Source organism: Bos javanicus, chromosome 23 (assembly GCF_032452875.1).
Source record: "Bos javanicus breed banteng chromosome 23, ARS-OSU_banteng_1.0, whole genome shotgun sequence".
NCBI classification, from domain to species: domain Eukaryota; kingdom Metazoa; phylum Chordata; class Mammalia; order Artiodactyla; family Bovidae; genus Bos; species Bos javanicus.
Window position 1 is genome coordinate 21704211 of NC_083890.1, and position 27407 is coordinate 21731617.

Here is a 27407-nt window from a genome sequence, read left to right on the forward strand (position 1 = left end):
CCGCGTTGCAAGCAGGAGATTCTTTACCATCTGAGCCACCAGGGAAGCCCTGCAGAGCCCATAGGGCTATTTAAATGTAATTTAATTAAAATTAAATAAAATCAAGTCTACTTTGTCAATCACACTAACCGCATTTCAAGGTTCAATAACTAGTGACAAACAACTGGGCAGTGCAAATAAGGAACATTTTTTTCATCTCAGAAAGTTCCACTGGGACAAATAGTTTTAGACAGTCCTAGCAGTGTTCTTGCCTGGAGAATCCCAGGGACAGAGGATCCTGGTAGGAGGCCATCTATGGGGTCGCACAGAGTCGGACATGACTGAAGTGACTTAGCAGCAGCAGCAGCAGCAGCATAAATTGGGGCATCCCTGGTGGCTTGGATGGTAAGGAATTTTCCTGCATTGCAGGAGACCTGGGTCCAATCCCTGGTTCTGGAAAATCCCCTGGAGAAGGGATTGGCAAGCCAGTCCAGTATTCTTGCTTGGAGAATTAGATGGACAGAGGAGCCTGGCAGGCTACAGTTCATGGAGTCGCAAAGAGTTGGACACAACTTAGCAACTAATACACACAGCATGAATTAGCTAATGGTACAAATCTACGTTTACTTTTCTTTTAATTTTGGAAAGAAAAATATACCTTTAAAAGATATATTTTCAGTAGCATCCCTAAAAGAAATAAATTGGCCTATATAACACGAAATTTTCCACCTGCCCCTGTAGTATTCTGTTAGTGTTGCCAGGAGGTTATTTAATCAATTTGTAAATCACATTGAGAACTTTTCCCCAAAATTACAGTGAATCTTCCAAGTCTTTGAGCATTATGATTTTTAAAAATCATGTTTATGAATCCAGAACAGAGCAGTAGATGCAAAGAAGGCTTTGCAATGGGTCATCTTGAAGTTAATTGACTTTCTTCTTGCTTTTTTTCTCCTGCATTTAGTGTGATTTTAACTTTCTTGAAATCTGCTTTCATTACTTTTTAAAATAATTCTGTAACATAACTGATGTGGGATTTGGACCATAAAGAAGACTAAGCACTGATGAACTAAGAACTGATGCTTTTGAACTGTAGTGTTGGAGAAGACTCTTGAGAGTCCCTTGGACTGCAAGGAGATCAAGCCAGTTAATCCTAAAGGAAATAAACTCCAAATATTCATTGGAAGGACTGATGCTGAAGCTGAAGCTCTAACACTTTGGACACCTCATGCAAAGAGCTGACTCATTGGAAAAGACCCTGATGTTGGGAAAGGTTGAAGGCAGGAGGAGAAAGGGATGACAGAGGATGAGATGGTCGTATGGCATCACCAACTCAATGGACATGAATTTGAGCAAGCTCTGGGAAATGGTGAAGGACAGGGAAGGCTGGCATGCTGCAGTCCATGGGATCACAAAGAGCTGGACATGACTGAGAAACTGAACAACAGCATAACTGATGCTTTGGAATTATGGTGCTGGAGAAGACTTCTGAGAGTCTTTTGGACTGCAAGGAGATCAAACCAGTCAATCCTAAAAGAAATTAACCCTGCATATTCACTGGAAGGACTGATGCTGAAGCTGAAGCTCCAATACTTTGGCCACCTAATGCAAAGAGTTGACTCTGTGGAAAAGACCCTGACGATGGGAAAGATTGAAGACAAAAGGAGAAGGGGTTGGCAGAGGATGAGATGGTTAGATAGCATCGCTCACGAAATGGACATGAATTTGAGCATATCCAGGAGATGGTGGAGGACAGAGGAGCCTGGCGTGCTGTGGTCCATGGGTTTGCAAATAGTAAGACACAACTTAGCGACTGAACTACAACAACATATTGAATTATAGTCATGTGATTGATTCAATTAAGGTCATAATATAGTTGGACAGGAAATTCTCAAACTGACTTAAGTATAGTAAGAGGATAGAATATTATGGACCAGATGTTTATATGTACATGTGTGTTTGTGAACATGTGTGTAAGTGTTTGTGTGTTGGGAAGGTGGGAAGTTTTAGATTTCCTTTGAAATAGCTGGGAAGAATCCAAAAGATAAGGAATTAGGGATAGTTTGGATATTAAAGTAAAGGCAAAAAGCCAAAGGAGTGAAAATCAGTTGGTTGGGAAGAAAATGTAGTAATAATAGTAACAGGATCAGTAACATTTGTTGAAAATTACTGTATTTCAGTCACTAAATGATGCCGAATGTACTTTCAGAAATGCAATGTTCACATCAGGACAACAAGGAAATACATAAGAACGTGACCAGAATCAAAGACAATTGCAAAGGGTATTGGACAAGAGTTTAGGAGACATGAACCATTTAACTGTGTAGAGGATCAAGTCAAACGAGAATAACCCTAAAATTATCACAGGAAAGGAAAGGATCCAGGTTCTACAGGGATCTAAGAATTGTGTGTGTGATGTGTGTGTGTGTGTGTATTATATAGGGCGTGGGAGAGGGAGAAAGAGAGAGAGGAGGAGGGATCAACAAGATGTCCCAATAATGATGAGAAAAGAAACCTTACAAAAGAAAAACAATGAAGGTGCCTTAAGAACCTTTATTTTTTAAACTATGCCAAGTAAGGAGAGCTTGTATGATAGACACCATGTGCAGCTGAAAAATGAACACTTTGTCCCTGAAAACTTATTCTGGTATAAAAATAACTGTACACTGCAGAAGGTTCTAAATATTTTGTGTTGTAGAAGATATTTGATATAGAATAGTATGTTGGCTGAACTGAAAGGTAAGAGTATTTTAAATTCATGTGATGAGTTGCGAAACTATCAAGTACTTACTAATAAAGCTCTTTAATTTTTGGCTTTGTTTTTAGTAAGGGTAAACATTTTGGAAACTTTGAATATATTTTTATATTCTGGATAATGGCAGGAAGATAAATTATTCAAAGTGGATATTGGTGAGAACCTCTGACTGCTTGAGGGTATCCTGTTTTTCCACAAGGTAATTTCTACTTTATTTGCCTTGTCTTTATGAAATATTTAACAGATGCATCAGAGCTATTCTCAGTCACTCAGTAATGAGTTTAGTAAATTTCCAAGCTGCCAGAGTAACATCTCACTGTTTGAAAAGAAAGAGGTTGTGACAACGGCATGAATACCTTAATAACAAATCTATCACTTGTCATATTTCACCAAACCTGAGAACATTTATGAAAGATAAGAAGCTTAATTCCTTAGCTTTTTTTACATGAAGCTCAAGATATTTAGAAGAGTTGAAGAATAAGAATTTCAGAGTGTTATCAGATTATCATCCTACCTCTCAAACTAGAGAGAAGTTAACACTATTTGGATTGTTTGGAAAGATAAGAGATTATAGAAAACTCAAAGTTGTATATACACTCTATGCACACACACTCGCAATCGACTAGCAGAAAAGAAACAAAATTTTAACTAATCAAGATTAACTGTTTTAAGTATTTACTTTTTAAACCAAATAAGCCTTCGATATACTTATTATTATAATGTGACAAAGCTTCATTTATTACAACATCTTGGGAGATGTTTTTTAACATTATTTTGCATCAGGATTAGTGAGTGGCAGAGAAAGTGTTTACATATGTTTTGATGAGAGCTTAGCAGAGACTATTTTAAACTGGCTCTTCAAGTGCTCCAGAACCAGAATATCCAGGCTGTACGAAGCTGAGGAAAAGTACAATTACTTGTTGCAATTCACAATCCCCTACTTCTCCCTCCAAATCTGTCCAGTTGGCTCTCAAAGTTTAAAAATGAAACACGGGAAAATTCCGGTGTGTTCCTTTCTTGTCTTTTCCCATCCCTCCATTATATCCTGAGACATTTGTGATTACTATCAAAATAGCCAAAATGAATGACTTCTTAAACATTGGTTGTTTGAATATGACAGCTTTGTATTCCTAAGAAACTTACTCTCCAAACATGTTATCTCTATTTAAGTAATTGTGTGTGATGCATAGATCAGTAGAAACTTAAACTGAGCAAAGTTATAAAAGCATATTTTAGGATATCAGTTAACACTAGCAGTATCTTAATTAAGCTGAGTGGTGATTTGAACAAGGAAAACCACAGTGTCTTAATTATGGGCTTTTTTTCTGTAGCTCAGCAAAACTTGAAAGCAAGAGAATTACTGCTGAAAGTCCAAATGTTATAGTAACTGATGATTATATAAAGTCATTTTTTTTCTCCGAGTGTTGACAGAGTCAGTAAACCTTTAACGGTTAATAAAATATATTAATAACAGAGTCTGTGATATGAATGTTAATAAAAGAAAAGTTTAACTCAACATCTCCTTACATGGCTTTTGATAAAATACTAATTCATGAAAAACCAAAGCTTAAAAATAACAGCTCCTCATTTTGGTTATAGTTTATGATAAACTCTTTAATTTTATATCATTGTGACTCATATATCCTCACATTTGACAGTGGAATTTTTTAACTACAACTTAAAAATCATAATTTTTATTTATTCCTGCTGCTGCTAAGTCACTTCAGTCATGTCCGACTCTGTGTGACCCCATAGACGGCAGCCCACCAGGTTCTGCCGTCCCTGGGATTCTCCAGGCAAGAACACTGGAGTGGGTTGCCATTTCCTTCTCCAGTGCATGAAAGTGAAAAGTGAAAGTGAAGTTGCTCAGTCATGTCTGACTCTTAGTGACCCCATGGACTGCAGCCTACCAGGCTCCTCCATCTATGGGATTTTCCAGGCAAGAGTATTGGAGTGGGGTGCAATTGCCTTGTCCTTTATTTATTCCTAGGCTGTCATTAAAAAATAACCTATATATGCACTTGATTTTTAATCCTAATTTTTCAGCTGTTTTTCTCTTTTGAATTGAGAGGTTATTTAAGGTTGCCTGCATGACATTTCTCTTAATTTAAAGTGAATTCAAATATCTGACCAGTAAAGACAAATGCCTTGATGAAGCCTAAAAACAGCAGATAAACAAGGGTCTGCTTTAGCCTTATTGTGAAGCAACGTCTATTCAGAGCATTCAGGGCTCTATTTACAGGCGCTTTGGGAGAAAAGGAACATGAAATTCGTCCTTCAAGGTTTGTCCTTTTCTTCTGCCTGGTGAGCAGAGAAGGACTGGCATACTTCAGAAGGTAACAAAATAACACAAACATGACTGAGGTGTTGATAATTACTCCCAGTGCATAGGTCAGTTTAAGAAAGGAAGATAAAAAGACAAAGACGATTCCTTACAATGGCAAATATGCTATCAAAAAATATATATCTGATTCGCTGAGCTAACAGCCCCTGCACACGCCCCCATCCCACCCTGCCACACACACACACACACACACACACACACACACACACACACACAGGCAGCAGAGTGCTGAAACTAGCTTGCATGGCTTACTCGACCTAATTATTAACTGCTGAGACATTTTGCGAACTGGTGGTTAAACTCTTGATAGTTTGAAACTGGTCATGGTGAGAGTGTGACTCAGAAATTGTTAGATAATACAAAACAAGATTTTCTTTATTTCTGGTGAATTCAACAATTCAACAATACACCCCTGCCCGTAGGGTCTCTCTTTGCTTGCTTTTTTGTCCTTTGCTTTCTGTCCTTTAATCTTTTCGTTTATTCCTTGTGGAAACAAAGGAGATACGTTTTTACTTCTTAATAGAGACAAGGACTCTGCATATATTCATTTTTCTTCTTCACATCCCATCCGAACAAAGAAGACCTTTCCAATAGCAGATGAATCAATGACACTTTAACATTTGCCAAATATTCAGACAAAATGAAATAACTAACAGCCCTGGTGGCTCAGATGGTAAAGCGTCTGTCTGCAATGCAGAAGACCCGGGTTTGATCCCTGGGTTGGAAAGATCCCCTGGAGAAGGAAATAGCACCTCACTCCAGTAGTCTTGCCTGGAAAATCCCATGCATGGAGGAGCCTGATAGGCTACAGTCCATGGGGTCGCATAGCGTTGGACACAACTGAGTAACTTCACTTTCTTTCTTTCTTTCTTTCTTTCTTTCTTTCTATGCACAGAAAGACACTTTGGCCACCAATGGTCTTTTCCAACTTTGGCGTAACCTATATATGGAAAATTCTGAAAGAGATAGGAATACCAGACCACCTGACCTGCCTCTTGAGAAATCTGTATGCAGGTCAGGAAGCAACAGTTAGAACTGGACATGGAACAACAGACTGGTTCTAAATAGGAAAAGGAGTATGTCAAGGCTGTATATTGTCACCCTGCTTATTTAACTTATATGCAGAGTACATCATGAGAAACGCTGGGCTGGAAGAAGCACAAGCTGGAATCAAGATTGCCGGGAGAAATATCAATAACCTCAGATATGCAGATGACACCACCCTTATGGCAGAAAGTGAAGAGGAACTAAAAAGACTCTTGATGAAGGTGAAAGAGGAGAGTGAAAAAGTTGGCTTAAAGCTCAACATTCAGTAAACAAAGATCATGGCATCTGGTCTCATCACTTCATGGCAAATAGATGGGGAAACAGTGGAAACAGTGTCAGACTTTATTTTTGGGGCTCCAAAATCACTGCAGATGGTGATTGCAGCCATGAAATTAAAAGACGCTTACTCCTTGGAAGAAAAGTTATGATCAACCTAGATAGCATACTGAAAAGTAGAGACATTACTTTGCCAACAAAAGTCCGTCTAGTCAAGGTTATGGTTTTTCCTGTGGTCATGTATGGATGTGAGAGTTGGACTGTGAAGAAAGCTGAGAGCCGAAGAATTGATGCCTTTGAACTGTGGTGTTGGAGAAGACTCTTGAGAGTCCCTTGGACTGCAAGGAGATCCAACCAGTCCATTCTGAAGGAGATCAGCCCTGGGATTTCTTTGGAAGGAATGATGCTAAAGCTGAAACTCCAGTACTTTGGCCACCTGATGCGAAGAGTTGACTCATTGGAAAAGACTCTGATGCTGGGAGGGATTGGGGGCAGGAGAAGAAGGGGACGACAGAGGATGAGATGGCTGGATGGCATCACTGACTCGATTGATGTGAGTCTGAGTGAACTCCGGGAGTTGGTGATGGACAGGGAGGCCTGGCGTGATGCAATTCATGAGGTCGCAAAGAGTCGGACATGACTGAGCAACTGAACTGAACTGAACTGATATGAGGAGTAGACAATCTTAGAAAATTTTTAGCTGTTTTTCCATCAAAAAGAGGAAAATTCTTTTTGATTGTACAGCCCTATTAATGCTCCCTGTAGATCCAGATGAAAAAATAAAGACTTGGCTAAATATGAGACCCAATTTCCTTTTCCCATTTCTCCTGGCTTTCTCGGTTGGTTCTCATAATAGACTCTGCAGCCACTGCTGATAGTATAAGCAGTTGGAGATCCTAGAACCCAACTCTGAATAGGAGAAGATAATCAGGATGCAGAGGTCAATTAAATGATAACCTTCCCAATGACTGCTGGGTTTGTTAAGGCTCTTTCCCAGGATCATTCAATGACTAGAGGAACAAGGCTGATGTAAAATTAAATAATGAATTGATGTTTTACAAAGATGAACTATGTTTCCAGAAATTGCAGTCAATCAAAAGATAAATCAGAATCAAAATCCTAATTGTTAATCACAATACACCAGGTCTTCACTCTACCCAGTATCTGTGCAGCATGTGACACTGCTAACTATGATCTCCCCTGAAAATATTCTCCCCCTTTGTCCTCAGAGGGACTCACTTTGTGCTTCTGCATCCTGGTGTTGATTGTCTCTGCTTTCCTGTCTTAACTTTTTTTTTTTTAATTTCTAAAAAAAATCGCAACCTAGATGTCCATCAGCAGATGAATGGATAAGAAAGCTATGGTACATATACACAATGGAGTATTACTCAGCCATTAAAAAGAATACATTTGAATCAGTTCTAATGAGGTGGATGAAACTGGAGCCTATTATACAGAGTGAAGTAAGCCAGAAAGAAAAACACCAATACAGTATACTAACGCATATATATGGAATTTAGAAAGATGGTAACAATAACCCTGTGTACGAGACAGCAAAAGAGACACTGATGGATAGAACAGTCTTATGGACTCTGTGGGAGAGGGAGAGGGTAGGAAGATTTGGGAGAATGGCATTGAAACATGTAAAATATCATGTATGAAACGAGTTGCCAGTCCAGGTTCGATGCACAATACTGGATGCTTGGAACTAGTGCACTGGGATGACCCAGAGGGCTGGTATAGGGAGGGAGGAAGGAGGAGGGTTCAGGATGGGGAACACATGTATACCTGTGGCGGATTCATTTTGATATTTGGCAAAACTAATACAATTATGTAAAGTTTAAAAAAAAAAAAAGTTACTCAGCAAGTACAGCTATAAAGCTAAATGCTAAATTAAAATTTTTTACTTTAAATTCTAACTAAAAAAAAATTTTTTTTTAATTCATTTATTTTTGGCCACTCCACAAGGTATGTGGAATCTTAGTTCCCCCAACCAGAGAGCAAACCTGTGCTCCTTGCATTGAAATCTTAACCACTGGACCACCAGGGAAGTCCCTCCTGGAGTTAACTTACTCATCAATACATCCAGTAAATGCTGCTTTGTCCTATGTCTACATCTGTGACCTTGACCTAAATTAAACAATATAGCTAAACAGTCTATATAGTGTCTTTTTATATAGTGCAATGGCACCCCACTCCAGTACTCTTGCCTGGAAAATTGCATAGACAGAGGAGCCTGGTAGGCTGCAGTCCATGGGGTCCCTAGAGTTGGACACAACTGAGTGACTTCACTTTCACTTTTCCCTTTCATGCATTGGGGAAGGAAATGGCAACCCACTCCAGTGCTCTTGCCTGGAGAATCCCAGGGATCGAGGAGCCTGGTGGGCTGCAGTCTATGGGGTCGCACAGAGTCGAACACGACTGAAGTGACTTAGCAGCAGCAATCCATCACGTATGTTTTTCCAATCCATGCCTCACTTTGTTATCAGAATTATATTCCAAAATTCTCTCTAGAAAATCATTCTCTTGAATATTTTCTGTAGCCCTACTGCCAATGGAATAAAGTTCTAGTGAAGCTTTCAAAAGTATATTGCACTGATCCTTTCAGCTTCATTTTCCTAAATTCCTCAGTATCACCAGTGACACCAGTATCTCTACTAGATCCTTCTGCTAAGTCACTTCAGTCGTGTCCGACTCTGTGCGACCCCAGAGACGGCAGCCCACCAGGCTCCCCCGTCCCTGGGATTCTCCAGGCAAGAACACTGGAGTGGGTTGCCATTTCCTTCTCCAATGCAGGAAAGTGAAAAGTGAAAGTGAAGTCGCTCAGTCGTATCCGACTCGTAGCGACCCCATGGACTGCAGCCCACCAGGGTCCTCCGTCCATGGGATTTTCCAGGCAGGTGTACTGGAGTGGGGAGCCATTGCCTTCTCCACTTCTATTTCCTTAAATCATTGTTGATAATGTCTCTGTATCTTGAAATACTACCTACTGTATCACCTGATGAAATCCTTGCAAATTATTTAAAGCCTAATCCCCAAACTTAATTAAACCAACCAGACCTCCTTTCTGAGGAATTATTCAGCATTCCTTTCTCTGAATTTTTCTAGCCTGGTGTTTATTATTTTAAAATTCTACATCATTCCCATCTTCTTTCGTTGTTGTTTGTCTTTTTTTCTGTGATTACGTGTCAACTCACCATGTTTTCTTGTCTTTCAAGTTTGAAAGACAAAATTAAATTCATTTCTGTGTATACAACACATGTCAAACACCTGATGCATACGAGGCACTAAAATTATAGTTGATTAACATTTGTATATATATTAAAATAAGTAGTTTGTCCAACTGGGGAGCTCTATTGCTGACTTTTTTGGATGAATTCTCTTGTTCTATGTTTTATGGGATATTTGAAGACACACTGTAGCTTCTATAGCCCCTAGTGAGAAGTTATTTAAATACTGATAAAGAAGTTTAATTAGTTTTTACTACTCTGTTTCTCTTATTTATAAGACGGGCTAAAAATATACTCTCTTAAATTAAGCTCTGTACTTTTCTGTGAGATACTCTTATTAGGAGTAGACTGGAATTCAAAATCTTATAAGTAGAATATGTTATTAATCATTGCTTCCATTTATTTTATGAGGCTTTCCTGGTTTTCTTTTGAATGGTCAAGTAGCATACCCAGTGTGTCTGGTTGGGAGAAGTAGAAAATTTTAAAAACTCAATCTATTTATTATAATGACAACAAGCAAATACTATGTGCCAAGCTGTGTTCTATTTACTTCATTTAAATTAACTTAATTTTTAAAACAACCCTGTGTGGTAGGTCCTATTAATATACCTGTTTTACAGAGAAGGAAACTGAGGTACAGGATGGTGGACTTGCTCAAAACACAGAACTCATCAGCCTTTGAGCCAGGATACAAACCCAGGCATATTGATTCCATAACCCATGGCCTTTCTGGCTGTCATAACAGATAACAGTCATATGCAGAAGTAAGTACACACAGAGCCAAATAAGGCAGGAGATAAACTGAGGTTTAAGGAGCTCAAAATCACTACAGATGGTGACTGCAGCCACGAAATTACAAGATGCTTGCTCCTTGGAAGAAAAGCTATGACAGACCTAGACAGTGAAATATCACTTTGCTGACAAAGGTCTGTATAGTCAAAGCAGCTGTTTTTCCAGTAGTCATGTATGGATATGAAAGTTGGACCCTAAAAATAGGCTGAGCATCGAAAAATTGATGCTTTCAAACTATGGTGCTGGAGAAGACTATTTAGAGTCCCTTGGACTGCAAGGAGATCAAACCAGTGAATCCTAAAGAAAATCAGTCCTGAATATTCATTGGAAGGAGTGATGCCGGAGCTGGAGGTCCGGAAATTTGGCCACTTAATGCAAAGAACTGACTCACTGGAAAAGACCCTGATGCTGGGAAAGATTGAAGACAAGAGGAAAAAGGAGCAACAGAGGATTGGATGGTTGGATGGCATCACTGACTCAATGGACATGAGTTTGAGCAAACTCCAGGAGACAGTGAAGGACAGGGAAGCCGGATGTGCTGCAGTTCATGGGGTTGCAAAGAAGTCGGACACGACTGAGAACAACCCAGTGACTCAAAAATAACAACAAAGGAGCTCAGCAGTTAGGTGAATAAGATGCGATCGATTTTGACTGAGCCATTATAAATGGATTTTGAATAGAGAGGGCCACTTGGAAAGCACTTATTTTTGAGCAGGGCTCTGGCACTCCACCATCTCAAAGGCAGGTCATGGCTCTGTGGATCACCTTGCTTTTCTCTGTGTGCTTCTCCCTACTTCCCAAAGATCAGCAATTTCCATTTCTTTCTGTTTTAGCAGTCTTCTCACAGTATCACAGACCCTCCCATACTCTGCCCCACTCCTACAAGATATAATGACATCATTACGTATTTGGCCGTTGATGTCAGAATATGTATTCCTTTCGCTTTATAATGGAACAGTCTTTACCTAGCATTTCTGAAGTCAGCACACTGTCAGCAGGCAGTTGGAGGACAAGCCTAAATTGCAGAACTTTTCAGAGATTCACGTGGCAACCGTGACTCTCCCTCCCAAAGAAAAACTTCTAGCCTTGCTAGTCTTGGGGCTTCCCAGGTGGCTCTAGTGGTAAAGAACCTGCCTGCCGATGCAGGAGACACGAGACGCCAATTTGATCCTTCGGTGGGAAGATCCCCTTGAGGGAGAAATGGCAACCTGCTCCAGTATTCTTGCCTGGAGAATCCCATAGACAGAGGAGCCTGGAGGGCTACGGTCCATAGGGTCCCAGAGTCAGACACAACTGAAGTGACTTAGCATACACGACAATGGTTTTGGACATAAATGTCAGCTTTGTTGCACCATTGCTTATTCCTAAAAATTTTGAAGTGAAGTCTTTTATTGTAGCTCTGTTGAGTAATAAGTAATTATATTCAAGCCCCACAGATGCAGGCATACCACACCCACACAGTCAGACACACATGTGCACAACTGTACGTGTTGTGTGCATTTGGTAATTCCTTTACTTTAGCTGGAATCGAAATAGGCTTACTTTTCTTCTAATAAATCTTCCAACAATTCCTACCCCTTTGCCCTTCTCTGCCAGCAATTACTTGAAAAGGCACAAAATCCTCTAAAGCTGATCTCTTAAGCTATATAAACAGTAAATTTGATTCGCATTTTATTTAATCAGTACAAATCAGGAGAATATTTTTAGAGGAGGGATAAAAAGACTATGTTTTGAGCTGATTAAATCTCTTCCTCCTCCCTCCCCATCACTTCACAAACCTCTCACCTATAATCAGGGCACAGGTGGAATCTCAGGTACAACATTAAGTAATTTACTAAATTAAAAAAGAAATATCTGATCTTAAAAACTCTTGAGTCGTTAGAAAAAAAGAAAATAGAAAAAAATCATGTTGGCCTTTCTAGGTAATTCTTCATCAGTGATGTGACAACTGATTTGCAGTATCTTTTGAAATGTTGAAGACATTTTCTATATCACTAATGTATTAAATACCAGTGTGACTGAAACTCTTCAAAGAGTAGTATCTGAAGGCTTCTCATTATTCTTCTTCCACAAAAGAAAAATTTTCTTAAAAATTGTACTCATCTCTCTTATTGGGGCCTCGGAGAAGGCAATGGCACCCCACTCCAGTACTCTTGCCTGGAAAGTCCCATGGACGGAGGAGCCTGGAGGCCTGCAGTCCATGGGGTTGCTAGAGTCGGACACGACTGAGTGACTTCACTTTCACTTTTCACTTTAATGCATTGGAGAAGGAAATGGCAACCCACTCCAGTGCTCTTGCCTGGAGAATCCCAGGAACGGGGGAGCCTGGTGGGCTGCTGTCTCTGGGGTCGCACAGAGTCGGCCACGACTGAAGCGACTTAGCAGTAACAGCAGCAGGTGGCGCCAGTGGTAAAGAAGCCACCTGCCAATGTAGGAGACCTAAGAGATGTGGGTTCGATTCCTGGGTCAGGAAGACTCCCCCAGAGAAGGACATGGCGTCCCATTCCAGTATTCTTGCCTGGAGAATTCTATGGCCAGAGGAACATGGTGGGCTACAGTCCATGGGGTTGCACAGAGTAGTGTACTCATCTCTCTTATTAAAGGCAATGAAATATTTAGTAAAAATGTTCTAAGGATTTCCATCAAACAAGCAACTTGACTCTTACTTGCTAATAGTTTGTGGTTAAGCAGATAAGTCTTTGGGCCTCAGTGTTTCTCATCCCTAACATGGAGTGATGACAGATGTCCTATGGAAAGCTTCACAGTGCCTGGCTGCTGAGTTCCTGTTATCTAGACTACCAGTCTAGCAATAGGAGTATAAAGAGTTAGATGAAAATAATAATCAAATAAGTTTATTGTGAGAATTAAATGAGTTGACATATGAAATTAATAGACTAATGCCTTGCTAATAATTATTACTCAATGAAAATTACACTAACTATCCTGTTGTTGTTCCCCAATTAGAAAATAAGCTGTTTTTTGCTGAAAGGCAAACATGTAGAATTTACTTTCTAATTCCCCTCACAGCCTAAACCTTCCTCACTTCCTTGCCAGAAGTTATAGCAAAGGACTTATTAGGTAGTGAGTTTCTTACAGGAAAGGCTATTTTCTGAACACCCTTGTATTCCTTCTGTTTGTAAGAGCATTTAGGAGGTCATTAGCCTTTGGTTGCTGTTGCTAAGTTTGGCGAATGTTTATTTGAGATGAGGGCGGGGTTCCTGGAGGTAGGAGAGGAAGGAAGAAATAAGAACTGTTCAGCATTGACACATATACACTACCATGTGTGAAATAGGTAGCTAGTGGGAACCTGCTGTATAGCATACGGAGCTCAGCTCGGTGCTCTGTGCTGAGCTAGAGGAGTGGAACGGAGGCTCAAGAGGGAGGGAATATATGTATACATATAGCTGACTCAGTTCGTTGTAGCAGAAACTAACACAACATTGTAAAGCAATTACACTCCAATTTAAAAAAAGAACTGTCAAAATTGACATAGTTTTGAGCGACTACCATTTTAAAAAAAATCAATTTTCATCTATTTTGCATTTTCCAACATGCAAGTGGCTGAGGAGAGTGTGGAAGAGTGTTTGTGTGTGTAATGTGGATAGAGAGGTGTGCATAGCATTTAAAAACTGTTTTAGCCCAGTGCAGATTTGTAGAACAGAGAGTCGGACACGACTGAGCGACTTCACTTTCACTTTCACTTTTCACTTTCATGCACTGGAGAAGGAAATGGCAACCCACTCCAGTGTTCTTGCCTGGAGAATCCCAGGGACGGGGGAACCTGGTGGGCTCCCGTCTATGGGGTCGCACAGAGTCGGACACAACTGAAGCGACTTAGCAGCAGCAGCAGCAGCATACATTGTTTTCTCTGCATCTGGAAATATAATTAGTCTAAAAACTGCAAACCAACTACAAGTTTTCCTTGCAATTTCTTTTATCTCTTTTTTATGTGTTTAGTTATCTTTTTTTGGAGATGTGTTGTATTCAAACTTTCTCCAGGCTTAGCAACAACAGATGTCAATATTCCGCCAGTGCCCCTGCTCCTTGGAGGTTTCCAGAGAGCGAATAGGATTCAGGGCTAATGGAATCAATTTTAATAACATGACCAAATCAAGTAAAGAAAAAAGTCAAGCTCCACTGGCTTGCATGGCTGCACTTCAGGTCAAGACAAGACCAATCAGAGATGACTTGAATTCCAAGATCAGAGGAAGAATGGAATAAAATAACAAATATAATCATGGTGTTTAGTGTAGTGATAAGTGGTTCTATTTGAGTGCATTGATCAACCCTGAGGTACCTCTTCTCAAAAGGTTCAGTTCAGTTGGTTGCTTAAGGAGTAAGTGTCTTTTAATTTCATGGCTGCAGTCACCATCTGCAGTGATTGATAAGTGTAATTGGTTTCTCTTCAAGGGAGGGGCAGGGGTATGATTCAGGGGCAATAGCCTTGGTACCAATACTAGAGAAGCACCTATGGTCTGAACTGTTATTCACTGCCCACTTGCACAAAACCACTATCCAGTGATTGAAATTTAAAGTTGATAAGGAGCTTTGTCAGACAGATTTTTATTGACTATGTCAAAGCCTTTGACTGTGTGGATCACAATAAACTGTGGAAAATTCTGAAAGACATGGGAATACCAGACCACTTGACCTGCCTCTTGAGAAACCTATATGCAGGTCATGAAGCAACAGTTAGAACTGGACATGGAACAACAGATTGGTTCCAAATAGGAAAAGGAGTACATCAAGGCTGTATATTGTCACCCTGCTTATTTAACTTTTATGCAGAGTGCATCATGAGAAATGCTGGGCTGGAAGAAGCACAAGCTGGAATCAAAATTGCTGGGAGAAATATCAGTAACCTCAGATATGCAGATGACACCACCCTTATGGCAGACAGTGAAGAGGAACTCAAAAGCCTCTTGATGAAAGTGAAAGTGGAGAGTGAAAAAGTTGGCTTAAAGCTCAACATTCAGAAAACAAAGATCATGGCATCTGGTCCCATCACTTCATGGGAAATAGATGGGGAAACAGTGGAAACAGTGTCAGACTTTTTTTTTTTGGGCTCCAAAATCACTGCAGATGATGACTGCAGCCATGAAATAAAAGACGCTTACTCCTTGTAAGGAAAGTTATGACCAACCTAGATAGCATATTGAAAAGCAGAGACATTACTTTGCCAACAAAGGTCCATCTAGTCAAGGCTATGGTTTTTCCTGTGGTCATGTATGGATGTGAGAGTTGGACTGTGAAGAAGGCTGAGTGCCAAAGAATTGATGCTTTTGAACTGTGGTGTTGGAAAAGACTCTTGAGAGTCCCTTGGACTGCAAGGAGATCCAACCAGTCCATTCTGAAGGAGATCAGCCCTGGGAGTTCTTTGGAAGGAATGATGCTAAAGCTGAAACTCCAGTACTTTGGCCACCTGATGCGAAGAGTTGACTCATTGGAAAAGACTCTGATGCTGGGAGGGATTGCGGGTAGGAGGAAAAGGGGACGACAGAGGATGAGATGGCTGGATGGCATCACTGACTCGATGGACGTGAGTTTGAGTGAACTCCGGGAGTTGGTGATGGACAGGGAGGCCTGGCGTGCTGCGATTCATGGGGTTGCAAAGAGTCAGACGTGACTGAGTGACTGAACTGAACTGAAATTTCAGGAGGAATCTGAAAAAAAAAAGAACTAGCTAGAACCAAGTAGACCCAAGATGAGGCAGATAGAATATCCAGCAGAACTAAAGCCCTGTTATACACTCATTGTAATACATTAGCTAAGTGACACACCAACCAGTGGCAGACAGTTGCCAGTTGCCATGACAACAAATGGAAAGGTCCGTACAAGGACTGAAAAGGAGAGTTGCATCAGTGACGGGTCCAAACCACAATCCTGTACTCAGATAAGTCAAGAATTTTCCTCCCACTGTTCCCAATTCCTTCCCTTTTAACTCTACCCTCCTTTAAATTTGATGTCTCTACTCTAAACTGGGTTGAGAAGTTGATTTGTGAACCAGGTTTCTGCTTCTCCATTCTTTGGCCATTGAATAAAGTTTGTGCTATCTCAGCATCTGTTTTGCAATTGGCCACATGAATCTGATTGGAAAAAGAACCTCCCTGGCCCAGATAGGGGTTCTTGACCTGAGCTAGGACCCTGGCATATTTTCCATTGACCAATTCAGCAGCAGTATACAATAGTATATATATATATATATATATATATATATATATATATATAAACAGTACATAACATGAAGCATGCTAAATTGCTTCAGTTATGTACAACTCTTTGTGACCCCATGAACTGTAGCCCACCAGGCTCCTCTGTCCATGAGATTCTCCAAGCAAGGATACTGGAGTGGTTTGCCATTCCTTTCTCCAGTAATATTTCTGTACTTCACAAGTACTCATAAGAGATGTCCATCTATCTTCTCTTCTGGCACTATTAGACAAAAGATAGGAAAAATAAAGAGGTAAGATACATAAAAAGGAAGCTAAGCAGTAAGTCTCAAAAAATAATTGGAAAAATTTTTCTTCTTGTTATCATCTACTCCTAAATCCTGACCCTAGAGTCAGTTCACAAGAGGAAACATTCCTGTTAGCTGCTTCTTTCGAGAGCATCAAAAATGAGAAAAGTATTATAATATTTATGTTGTTGTTTATGCTCATACAGAATCGATTTGGTAATAACTGACTCCCAGCAATAATTATTTTAAAAATTTTCTCTTTATTGACCTAATTTGTGTGTCTGAGTGTGTAAAAAGAATTTAGCAACCAGAGTCAATCATGAAAATACTGTTGACAGTAATCCATTTTCTGATGTGTGCAAGGGAAAACAATGAATCTACATTCTGCTGATTTCCTTGCTTTACATGACCTTTATTTCAAGTAGAAACTGGAATTTATGTGAGCAAGGAGATCCAACCAGTCCATTCTGAAGGAGATCGACCCTGGGATTTCTTTGGAAGGAATGATGCTAAAGCTGAAACTCCAGTACTTTGGCATCTCATGCGAAGAGTTGACTCATTGGAAAAGACTCTGATGCTGGGAGGGATTGAGGGCAGGAGGAGAAGGGGACGACAGAGGATGAGATGGCTGGATGGCATCACTGACTCGATGGACGTGAGTCTGGGTGAACTCCAGGAGTTGGTGATGGACAGGGAGGCCTGGCGTGCTGTGGTTCGTGGGGTCGCAAAGAGTCGGACACGACTGAGCGACTGATCTGATCTGATCTGATCTGATGCCCAGAAATGGACTTGTAAACAAGAGCTGAATTTATTTTTATGTTTTTACAAGTAAACATTCTAATTCCTAGATGACTGATTTTTTGCAATTTTATTCCATGTAAGTAAAACATTTTAAGATGAATGGCCCAAAATACAATAAATCTAGTAGGATTCTCTTTTCTCTTTTATCTCATGGTTTAATCTTGAATGCTCATCCATTCTTGTCCTTAGCCAAAAGAAAAAAAGAGATTTATTGCACAATCCCATGAATACTCCAATATTGCTCTACACTCTGCATTAATGGTATATTAATATCTGAAAATCTATTTTCTCTTCTTTATTTTTTCTTTCATATTTGTTAGTGAACATTCATCTATCACATGAGCTTACAACTCATTTATATATTTATAAACTTACATGTATATAAACATAAACATACCTTTTGTTCTATACAATATGAAATAGAAAATGAAGTTTTGAGTTGTGAATCTATTGTATAAATTGTGAGCATAGCAAGCATTTAAAAGAATGTGTTTTATGTTGCCTGTGGGCTTTTTGGTGCAAAGATCATTGTCCAAAATTATGTGTGATCAATTTTAATATTTAGATCTCATAAATATGTTTTACGATCACTACCTAACTTAAAAAGGTTGTATATCCTTAGCTTAATTCTTCCTGAAAAAAAAAAATCACACCTGTATGTGGACAACCCATTTATTTCTTCAAATAGATACTTTTTGTGGTTTTAATAACATAAATTTTTAGCTAAATGTTAAAGGCATACTATCCAATGTTTGGAATAGTTAGACTGTTTTAAAATGCAAGTAATAAAAATAAAATTTTATATCTATAACTAAAATAAATCATTTGAAAGGTAGCAAAGAATAAAGAATAAAATACATTTTGACATGCAGAGGTAGTTACTATTAGCAATTAGGTGCATTTTTTCTTTCTCCCTCTCTTTGTGTATGTATGCATACACGCATAAAGCTATATTAATATCTAGAGTGTGGGATATTCTTAAGAAGAAGAAAGAGGAGATAGATGTGTGATAATCTACCTTCAAAGCCAAAGAAGTTATCTAGCATTATGTCTCTAAAGGATTCAGTAGACTCTTCTGTAATGCCTATGCATAGCTGTTCCTGTTTTACAATTGTTCACCTAAACTGTACACATTCTGCTTAATTCTTTGAAATATAAAACAAAACTGCTTCTTTAATTCATTTAAAAAATGAAAAAGTAACCATAAAAAATAAACAAACATATCGAAGGTCTACTATTTTCTATGCATTATACTAGGTTCTGGGGGTTACAATGTTTAATAAAATGGTCAAAGCTCCAGTCTTAGCATTGCCTGTAGCAGGAAATAGATAGGATGAGCAAACCACTAATACAGGTACAATATCACAAATGGGAAACGCAGCGTGCTATAGTAAGGGGGCCAGGTCTCATGTGGATGTTACAGGAGGCTTTCTTGTGAATTATAAAACTTAGCCTAAAGACTCAAGAATGAGTAGGCATACATTATAATCACCATATCTCTTATTATACAAACGGGACACTTTTGAAAATTAAAGATGACATTATTAATAATTATGCCAAGAAGTAACATATGTTAACTGCAACTGTCAGTGCAGAGTCAAAATAGGAAATAATTTCTATTTTTGGAAATAGAAATACATTTCAAAAACTTTTTTCTAAATTTAAGGTTATGAGTTTTAAAAGAGTGAAAATGAGACTTTAGTAAAACATATACACATGCACACAAACTTCTATACACAAATACTCACTAGTATGTTGTACCAATGAAACTTTGAATCTGAGAATTCACTTTATTAGTATGGATTTATGTGAATAAGTAAACTTTAATGAAATTCCTGAGCTGTGTTTTTTCCACTTTTCAGATGACCTTTACATATTTTTATATCACCACATTTAACCAGTCAGTCAGAATCCAAAGTCTAAACATTTTACCTCTATTCTGGAAAAGTGAAAAATCAGTGAATTACAATATATCACTATCCTAAAAATTAGCAAGATAAGAAAATCAAAATAAACACCATAGGAAAAAAAAAGTTAAGATCTGAAAATAGCAAATAAAAAATACATTAATACTAAAAAAAAAAACAAGTAGATTAACAAATAAATAATAAACAGTGTTGGATAATTGTCAAGAAAGAATGGAACTATCTCTACAAATATCACAGATTCTAAAACAACACTAAGTGGGTGTTTTGAATATTCTGCCAGTAAATCTGAAAATTAGAAGAAATACCAAATTAAATGAATATGTAACTTACCAACTCTGACTTGATAATAAGTAGGAAACATGGGTTTTTTTTAAACCACTGAAGAATTAAATCAATTGTGAAAAAAGTTTTCATAGAACTGCACCAGTAATTCCATCAAACATTTAAGAAGAAAATCCAAACAACTGAATTCTGTTAGAAAATAAGCAAAATTTATTCCAGCAATGAATACATCTACATAAGATATAATACATTGTCACATCTGGTTTTATCTCAGGAGTTAAAAAGCAATTTTAACAATAAAGATCAATTGTAATGATCTACTATATTTACCAAAAGGAGAAAAATCATATGGCCCATCAAAAGATGCAGAAAACCTTTGGTGAGATCAAGCATACAACCAGAATTTTGATTTTTAATACACCAGAAACCTTCCTAAACAATTGATATCACTAAGTAAAAACAATAAAATAGATTCAAGTTGATGGTGAAGTATTTAAGATATCCCCTTTGAGAATTAGAGTAGCTCTGTTGGAGCTAACTAATATAGTTAAAAATAAATATAAGATATTACAAAGGAAGAAACAAGCCAGTATTACTTGCAGATGAACAGATGATAAGATTAGAAAAAGGGAAAAATCCAAAGCAATGAACAGATGAATTTTATGAGAAACTACAAGAAAATTCATAAAATTTCTTACAATAAAGTCACCATATAAAATCTATTTTTCTATATTTTAGCAACAGTAAGTTAGAAAATAAAATGAAAAGGAAACAAAATAGAAATATTCAAAATGTCTTAAGAACCACCCTGATTTGGATGTTTGCTTTCTTGGACTGCAGGAGGGAGGAAGGGAGGCATTTTTTAAATTATCTAGAACTCTCATTTAACCACTTTTCTTTACACATCATGTGTCTTCTTTCATTCTAAACAGTGAGTAGCCTCTCTGAGATGCTGAAAATCATCATTAAAGGGATGGCTAAATTACTGCTTTTTATTCAGTATAATTCAAATAGAAACTGATGAGAAATAAACAATAAAAAGCAGACCTGCAGCATTTCCCAGGTAAGTGAGAGTGCAGATTGGGTCCTAACCACATCAGAAAAGGTGAATGATCTTACAGTGATTTACCCTACAATGAATGATCTTACAGTGAATGACCCTACAGTGAATGATCTTACAGTGGCAATGGGATAAGATCATGTGTAACAAGCCTTTTGGACCCTTATTTTCTCTTCTGTGTCAGCACAGGTCCACAGCTAAAGCAGAAGCCAGAAGGACTTGTTTTCTTATTTGTTTGTCATTAATTACGTAAATAATAAGCAGAGGCTGTACCTTACTCTAGAGTAAAACTATTTAATTATCTAACTATAGTACTGAGAAGATTAATGAGACATTTGACAAAAAGAAGCAAAAGAAGATATAAAAATGAAATAGAATATAATAGTTTCACTAAAATGAGTTCTGGTATCATAGAGAAAAAAAGTAATTAAATACAATTTAATCCAATCTGGTGAATCATGTTATTTCATGTCTTTAACATGTATAAAAATACCTTTTTATTCTAGCTTTCTTACTTCATAGACATATGCATAAACTATTTAAGTTAACAACAGATCTGTATGAAAATTCAAGGGCATTTCTTTGATCATTATGAATTATGCTGTGATTGGACACATTCAACTTAACTCAAAAGTATCTAATAAAGAACATCTATATTCCACACTGTTTGGGGACTCTAAGGCAGGCCACTATGAATAAATATCCTTTCAAATAGATGGAATATAAATTAATCAATAAACAAACAGTCCTTTGGTTCCCTTGTTAGACCAAGCACTGAGCCAGATAAATTGGTACTAAAAAATAAAATGTGTGTGTGTATATGTGTATATGTGTATACTATGTATGTGTGTCATTATATATATATAATGACCTTGAGGTAAAATATCTAGTATAGAAAAAAAGTTAAAAAGGAAAACTGACATGAAACTAGTAAAGAACATTGATGAACAATCAAGCACTAAATTTTACAGAGTATATGCATGTACCTTTGGTTTTAGAAAAAGGTAAGTGTAGGCTGAGATAGCTGGAAAAGGCAGAAATTATGAGTGTTGAGGATATATGAAATTTACACAGGTGAAGGAAAGATGGCAGAAATAACCAGGCAACTGGAAGAAACAGGATCAAAGACACAAAAATGAAAAGCATGATGTTTGGAAATGGTAAGGAGAAATCTGGGATTTGAAAGAAATAACTTCTGAAGAGAAACCACAGTGGGTTGTGGAAAGCATCAAAAACCTGGCAACAGAGACTGAAAGGTTGGGTTCCTCCTGCCTCTGCCCCCTGCTAGTTTTCTGGTTTGGGTCCAGGCATTTAATTTAACTGAGCTTGAGTTCACCTACTATCTGCTGAGGACGAGATGAACTCTGCCTTTGTCCTATATCTGTAGGAATTAAATGAGACAAACTGTACATGAGTGTGTTTTAACCTGTTAAGTTCTAAATCAAAGGGACATCATTCAAGGTGAAAATTAATATCCCTTCTTTCCTTTGATACAAGCTACTATGCATAGGACAAGTTACTGCAGATCCAGGAAAGCTTGTTGCTGCTGTTTTAATGAGTTTTATGTGTAGGTTGTTGCAAAGGTGGGACTGGTTGCATGAACAGAAGGCAGGTTTTTGCCCTATGCAGAACACACTCAGACTCCTTCACACAGAATAGACATGTGAGTCCCACTGCAGGGACTAATTGATTGGTTTGTTGACTCGTTGGCTTGTTTTTTTTTGTTTCTTATTTCATTTCCTTCTGTGCCATTTGCTTGTTTGAACACAATGGAGATGTCCAAGGAAGTGTAGGGCTGATTTAGTGGAAAGAATCGTGTATTCCTGTCTGCACGGATGGAACTGTGCCTCCTCTCCCCAAATTAATATTTCCAAGTCCCAATGCCCAGGACCTCAGAATGTAACCTCATTTGGAAATCGGGTCTTGCAGATACAGTTAGTAAAGATGTGGCCGTATTGAAATAGGGCTGGGCCAAAACCAAGATGACAGAATGCCAGGGACTATAAAGGCAGACAAATGTATACACACACACACACACACATATATATATACATGCATATGTATAAAGTAATAAAATCGCGGTCAATGAGTTTTTAAAATATATACAGTTTCATCACAGTATTTATTCAATCAGAGAAATCTTAGGCTCCTCCTAAAATCAATAGATTTCAGACCTTTAATATAACTTCCCTTTTAACATTCCTATAAGATTCTTTGTTTTCACATAATCAGAGTTTGCATGTGTGCATGCTCAGTCGCTTCAGTCGGGTCTGACTCAGTGACTCTAGGGACCATAGCGTGTCAGGCTCCTCTATCCATGGGATTCTCCAGGCAAGTTTGTTCCTCATTAATTCTATATTGCAGCTGTTCTAATTCCAATTCCAATTATATAAAATATCTCATTTCAGAATGTCTCAAGCCATCATTGTCCTGATAACGAACATTCCCCCAGATAACCTCCAGCAGCACCGACTCCTCAGTTACAGAGTTTCTTACCCTTGTCATCACTCCTAGCTATTCCAGCAGGATGTTAGCCAAATTCATTAACTAGCATAGCAGACAAAGAAAAGGCAGCACGCTGAGACTCTTCTTTTTATTTCTGACATTTTTGTTTCTTTTTATGCTAGCACAAAGATCATACCACATCATTACATTTTTCTGAGCCAACATTCAATTTTGTGTATGTGTGTGTGTGTGTACGTGTGTGTGAAACACCAGTGTCATGACACTTTCTTCTTGCATGGATCAGAACAGGATGTAACACAAATGTCTTTGTAGTCAATGTTTTCTAATCCTTTTTAGAATCACTGGAATGCTTGTCACATGTGAAGGTTCAGCAGAGACCTGATACTACAGAGCACATGTAACATGCTATCAGATAAAGAATTACATATTAACTAAAAACTAAATACTAAAGCATTAAAAGTATCATATCGAAATTACAGCAAATAAATCAATGATTAGATGCTCAGGAGTCAAATCATTGGCCTTTAGAAGTCTGAACAAGTTTAATTTGTATACATTTATGTAGCAGAGCTGATAGCTGGAAATTTCTGTGCCTTTTTAAAATGGATAAACATTCTGGAGACATTGGTTAGCTAAGGATTCTCCTAATAAATAAAAGTCCCTCTATTATCTGCTTCAGGGTTTGCTAACTCATTGTTATTTTTATTGTGTGTTCATCTAGATAATTTTTTTTGTCCCCTTTAAATATCATAAGGATTCTCAAAGTGTGGTCTGGAGTTCAGGACCACACAGAACCCAGGGAGGCAAAACTATATTCATAATAATATTAAAATATGATATATCTTTTTCAATTTCACCTTGTGATGAATGTACAGTGGACTTTCCAGAGGTGATCTGCTGCTGCTGTTGCTGCTAAGTCACTTCAGTCCTGTCCGACTCTGTGCGACCCCATAGATGGCAGCCCACCAGGCTCCCCCGTCCCTGGGATTCTCCAGGCAAGAACACTGGAGTGGGTTGCCATTTCCTCCTCCAATAGAGGTGATCTAGTAGGTAACATCGGAGAAGGCAATGGCACCCCACTCCAGTACTCTTGCTTGGAAAATCCCACGGACGGAGGAGCCTGGTAGGCTGCAGTCCATGGGGTCGCTAAGAGTCAGACACGACTGAGCCACTTCACTTTCACTTTTCACTTTCATGCATTGGAGAAGGAAATGGCAACCCACTCCGGTGTTCTTGCCTGGAGAATCCCAGGGATGGCTGAGCCTGGCGGGCTGCCGTCTATGGGGTCGGCACAGAGTCGGACACGACTGAAGCGACTTAGCAGCAGCAGCAGTAGGTAACATTGTAACTATATACAGAAGCCGATGTGAGGATCTAGCTGTCTTCCATTAAGCCACGCAATAATACGTTTTGCAAAAATATAAAATAATTATATTCTTCTTACATTTTTGGAAAATAAAGTCATTTTTAAAAATTAAAACATAGATTAATTATTTTAAGTAGCATGTTTTATTTTCTAATATGTTTAATATTGGGCTTCCCTGGTGGCTCAGATGGTAAAGAATATGCCTGCAATTCAGAAGACCCAGGTTCGATCCCAGAATCAGGAAGATCCCCCGGAGAAGGCAATGGCTACCCACTCCAGTATTCTTGCCTGGAGAAATCCATGGACAGAAGATCCTGGCAGGCTACCATCCATGGGGGTTGCAAAGAGTCGGACACAACTGAGAAAATAATACATGCTATATATCAGTAAGCATACCTCAGATTAACATTAGTTAAGTTTCTTAGTAATATTTAGTAGTGCAAAAGATACTGAGATGAAAACATTTGAGGGCAGCTGTCAGGGAATATAGCAGAGATTTTCATTCATTTTTTCTTACTGTGTTCCAAGAGACTCATACATTGAGAAACAGTTAACTTAGAAGAATAAAATCTGCCCCTTTATGACCCTCATCCCAGCAGTGGGAGAAGAAGAGAGTAGGGCATTGAATGTATCTCTGAGAGGGTATCAAGACAACTGCACCTTCATACCTGTTCCCTTCAAGAAAGATTCAGTGGGAGTCAAGGTAAATTTGGAAGGTGGTGAATTCCACCAAGATGGTTACCATTTTCTTGACTTTACTTGATAACACACTCCTCATAGTCATCACTTTATTCTTATTGTTAATACTACCACACTATTTTGCTGTTAGACTAATGTACTATTCTACTATCTGATGCTCTGGACTAAACTGTCTTTCCTCTAATCCACACCACCAGAACAAATTACCCTAAATTGAAGTTTGTCAGGAACGTCCTCACTCAGAAATATTAGAGCTCCCCCACTGCCTGCAAAAGTCCAAACATCTTGGAATCTTGAAAGTAAAAGTGTTAGTCGCTCAGTTGTGTTTAGCTCTTTGTGACCCATGGACTGTAGCCCACCAGGCTCCTCTGCCCTTGGAATTCTCCAGGCAAGAATATCAGAGTGGGTTGCCATTGCCTTCTCCAGGGGAACTTCCCAACCCAGGGATTGAACCTATGTCTCCTGCATTTCAGGCAGATTCTTTACCATCTGAGCCACCAGAAAAGCCCATGGAATCTTAGGATCACAGATTTTCCAATCTATAAGGGAACATATCCATCATCACCAGGTATCATATCTGGATATCTGGATATCATCAGATCCAAGCTTCACATGTTCTAAAATAAATTGATGTTCATAGATGATATGACTTTATCATGGTCATATGAACAATAGCAAGATATCAAAATGGGATTTGTAGTTGAGTCTGTATCTGACATTTTTGGTACCACAAAATATCCTGATTTACCTTTTTAAATATGTATTTCTATTTCCCATCATAGTATCTCTACTTCAGTTGCAGTCTTCTCACTGTCCCCAAAATATATTATGTAAATTTCCATCACTGTACTCTTGCCCATTTAATTCTCCCAGTATATATTCTCCTCCCTACATATCTTTTAGGATTTGTCAAAGTTACATCTTCCCTTTAAAATTTTCTTGAACCAATTCAGCTCACATAATCTCTCTCTTTTTGGTATTCTGGTTGTTTTTCCAGTGGATTAAAGACCTAATATAAAACTGGATATTATAAAACAGCAAAAGAGACACTGATGTATAGAGCAGTCTTTTGGACTCTGTGGGAGAGGGTGAGATGATTTGGGAGAATGGCATTGAAATATGTATAATATCATATATGAAATAAGTCGCCAGTCCAGGTTCGATGCACGATACTGGATGCTTGGGGCTGGTGCACTGGGACGACCCAGAAGGATGGTATGGGGAGGGAGGAGGGAGGAAGTTTCAGGATGGGGAACACGTGTATGCCTGTGGCGGATTCATTTCGATATATGGCAGAACCAATACAATATTGTAAAGTTTAAAAATAAAATTAAAAAAAAATAAAAATTCAAAAAACAAACAAACAAAAAAACTATTAGAGAAAAACATAGGCAGAACACTCTGACATAAATTGCAGCAATGTCTTTTTTGAGCCATCTCCTAGAGTAATGTAAAGAAAAGCAAAAATAAGCAAATGGCACTCATTAGCTTTTGCACAGCAAAGGAAACCACAGAGAAAACAAAAAGACAACCCACAGAATGGGAGAAAAATATTTGCAAATGATGCCACTGACGATAGTTAGTCTCTAAAATTTACAAACATCTCACATCAATATCAAAAAAGCAAACAGCCCAGTCATAAAATGGGCAGAATACCTAAATAAACATTTCTCCAAAGAAGACCCACAAATGGCCAAGAGGCACATGAAAAGACGCTCAACATTGCTAATTATTAGAAAATTGCAAGTCAAATCTACAATGAGATATCACCTCACACCAGTCAGAATGGGCATCATCAAAAAAATCCACAAATAATAAATGCTGGAGAAGGTGTGGAGAAAAGGGAACCCTCTTATACTATTGGTGGGAATGCAAATTGGTACAGTCACTATGGGGATTAACATGGAGGTTCCTTAAGGAACTAAACT